This window comes from Staurois parvus, unplaced genomic scaffold (assembly GCF_062004578.1).
Source record: "Staurois parvus isolate SC_StPar_1 unplaced genomic scaffold, SC_StPar_1.0 ptg001252l, whole genome shotgun sequence".
Taxonomy (NCBI): domain Eukaryota; kingdom Metazoa; phylum Chordata; class Amphibia; order Anura; family Ranidae; genus Staurois; species Staurois parvus.
The window spans coordinates 997,923-1,001,866 of NW_028319048.1; positions in this window are offsets into that span (position 1 = coordinate 997,923).

Sequence of the window (3,944 nt, forward strand, 5' to 3'; positions counted from 1 at the left end):
ATGCCCACCTCATGCCCTTTTTTTTTGTTAGCAAACCTTTGACTATTAGACTTGAAAATGGGGAAATTTGATCTTTTAGATTCACCCTGGAGTGCACTCAGCCAACAGGAAAAATATTTTTGGCAGAAATTGTCAGATCTTATCAATGTCTCTACCGATGAACTGTCTAAACAGTAAAAGAGAACATGTCACGGCCATCCTGACTAGACTCAAGGCTCCGACAACAAACAGTTATCAAATCCATCACCAAAATAGATGGAGAGATTTTGTTACAATGTTACCAGTGATGATCCTGAATGTGATTTATAAGATATGAATAGAACATTGATTTATCTGATGGATTTGTGTTGCAGAGGGGACCTCCCTGACTGTACTGATAGATGCATATATGATGTATTATGGTTATTCATTCTACTTGGAGAGAGCTCTGAATTCTGTATCCTCCAGATTCCCCTGCGTCACACGCCAATATGCTTCAATAATCCTGGACTATGCCGGTAAATACAAACATCACTACTTTAGTTGTTTTGTTGTAACATTTGAATTTCTAAGCATTTTTTAATTTTTGTAGAAATGATTCCAGTGGTATCTGTCTATGAGAACAGTCACACTGACCATTGAGGGGAATTTCACAAAGGGGTTGATTTACTAAAACTGGAGGGTGGAAAATCTGTTGCAACTCTGCATAGAAACCAATCAGCTTCCAGGTTTTTATTGTCAGAGCTTAATTGGACAAATTGAAGTGAGAAGCTGATTGGCTCTCATGTACAGCTGCACCAGATTTTGCACTCTCCAGTTTTAGTAAATCCCCCCCCCCAACGTTTACATCTGCTCTTAGCCTGACATGGACTTCTTCACTCTCTGGCGCTGCACTGATGCTCCCCTCTTCCCCCTCCATCCCGGCACCAATATACAGGTTTTCACTTTCTGTTTCTGAACCAACACTCACTTTTCTCTCCCCCCTGAATTGCTGCACATTCTTCCCCCTATATACAATGATCGGTGGGATGTCTAAGTCCTTCTCTGCCTGATATCTCACTCAGCCTGATGGGCTCTCTGATGTCATAGCTGGGAGGGGTTATGAATTGACATCACTTCCCATACTTATATGGAGGTATGGTGGATGAGTACAGAAGGACATAGATGTTCCACTGACCCACCAATGTAACAGATTTCTCAGGTCATTGCTGGGACCCTAAAAACTTCAAGACAAACTGTGACTTTAGAAATAATGAAACTCTTCCCTTCCATCTGATTTTCTGCAAACAGATTATAGACACATAGCCAACACACTGCCTGAGCATTTCATTGGGGGAACTTTAAAGAGCTGGGGGGGGGGGGGTACTAAGCAAACATTCAGGAGGATGTAAAGGTAAAAGTTTTTTTTATAAATTAATGCACAAAACACCTTTTATTAGTAACTCCCCCGCAGCCCCTCCTAAATAATCACCTGATCCCCATCTCCATCCAGCACTGTGCACATCTGCAGCCGCTCTTCTCTCCTCTCTCCTGTCTCACAGGATTGGCTGAGGGCAGAGAGTGGGGGGCAGGGCCAAGCTGGGCTGTGAGTCTGAAAAGATTTGGGCATGCCTGGGTGTCCACAATAGGAAGTCACTTTCTATGGGGGCACTCAGTGGGGTCAGGAGCCAGGAGTGCTGATGGGAGACCCCAGAAGAGGAGGATCAGGGCTGCTCTGTGCAATACCATTTGACAGAGCAGGTAAGTATAAGATGTTTATTATTTTTAGAGATGAGCGAAGAAATGAAAAATTCGATTCGACTGATTCGGCGAATTCGTGGACAATATTCGATTCGAGTCGAATAAATTCGCTGTGAATTTAACTTAAAAAAGGGTGTTTCTAGGCTTCAGAGAGACTTAATATTAGTGCAGAACACTGTACCTTTAATTTAAATGCCCTTGGAGTCTGCTGGGGAAGAGAAATAATACTGTCTGTCAGTATGACATGCAGATGAGTGCCGTCGATCTTAGAATCACTGCACACTTCACTCCTTTGGCCAGTCACGGGGCCAAAACCAGTGTTTGGAGCCACAGTGTGGCGGTGGAGGCAGCAGCAATGGGAGGCCATACAGCAACCTATGACAAAATGGAAACCAGCAGGAGCGTGAGGAGACCTGAAAGTGGCACATGGCAGAGTGGGAGCAATGGGAGGCGGTACAGGGACCCAGGTCACACTATGGGCCCAGCAGCAGCGTGACCAGGCGGTACGGGGGCCCATGGCCGATATGGGGCTTGGTGGCACCTATGGAAGGCCTGTAATCTGCCAGCAACCTATGACAAAATGGACAACCGCAGGAGTGTGAGGAGATTTCAAAGTGGCACATGGCAGAGTGGAAGCAATGGAAGGCCGTACAGGGACCCAGGTCACACTGTGGGACCAGCATCAGCGTGAACAGGCGGTACGGGGGCCCATGGCCGATTTGACCTCATTCATCCCATAGTCCTGCCGACTCACGAATAGCGTGGCCTCCTCAAAGGGCCTGAGCAAGCGCAGGTGTCACACATGAGCTGCCAATGGCTGACATCTAAGTTACACAGGGAGTACCTTTATCCGCTTTTAACATCAGGAAATCTGTGATGGCCTTTAGCTGTTCGTAAAGGCGGTCTAACATATGTAGGGTTGAATTCCACCTTGTTGCAACGTCACAGCATGAGGAGTCGGTACGGGGGCCCATGGCAGATTAGGGGCCTGGCAGCAGCTATGTGAGGCCCGTAATCTGCCTGCACCCTATGTCAAAAAATTTAACACACCAGCAGTGTGAAGAGACCTGAAAGTGGCACATGGCAGCAGAGTGTGGCGATGGAGACAGCAGCAATGGGAGGCCGTACAGGGACCCATGAGAGACTCTGGACTTGGCAGCAGCATGAGGAGGCGGTATATAGGGGCCCATGGCAGATTAGGGGCCTGGCAGCAGCTATGTGAGGCCCGTAATCTGCCTGCACCCTATGTCAAAAAATTTAACACACCAGCAGTGTGAAGAGACCTGAAAGTGGCACATGGCAGCAGAGTGTGGCGATGGAGACAGCAGCAATGGGAGGCCATACAGGGACCCATGACAGACTCTGGACTTGGCAGCAGCATGAGGAGGCGGTATATAGGGGCCCATGGCAGATTAGGGGCCTGGCAGCAGCTATGTGAGGCCCGTAATCTGCCTGCACCCTATGTCAAAAAATGTAACACACCAGCAGTGTGTGAGGAGACCTGAAAGTGGCACATGGCAGAGTGGGAGCAATGGGAGGCGGTACAGGGACCCAGGTCACACTATGGGCCCAGCAGCAGCGTGACCAGGCGGTACGGGGGCCCATGGCCGATATGGGGCTTGGTGGCACCTATGGAAGGCCTGTAATCTGCCAGCAACCTATGACAAAATGGACAACCGCAGGAGTGTGAGGAGATTTCAAAGTGGCACATGGCAGAGTGGAAGCAATGGAAGGCCGTACAGGGACCCAGGTCACACTGTGGGACCAGCATCAGCGTGAACAGGCGGTACGGGGGCCCATGGCCGATTTGACCTCATTCATCCCATAGTCCTGCCGACTCACGAATAGCGTGGCCTCCTCAAAGGGCCTGAGCAAGCGCAGGTGTCACACATGAGCTGCCAATGGCTGACATCTAAGTTACACAGGGAGTACCTTTATCCGCTTTTAACATCAGGAAATCTGTGATGGCCTTTAGCTGTTCGTAAAGGCGGTCTAACATATGTAGGGTTGAATTCCACCTTGTTGCAACGTCACAGCATGAGGAGTCGGTACGGGGGCCCATGGCAGATTACATGTCTGGCAGCAGCTATGTGAGGCCCGTAATCTGCCTGCACCCTATGTCAAAAAATTTAACACACCAGCAGTGTGAAGAGACCTGAAAGTGGCACATGGCAGCAGAGTGTGGCGATGGAGACAGCAGCAATGGGAGGCCGTACAGGGACCCA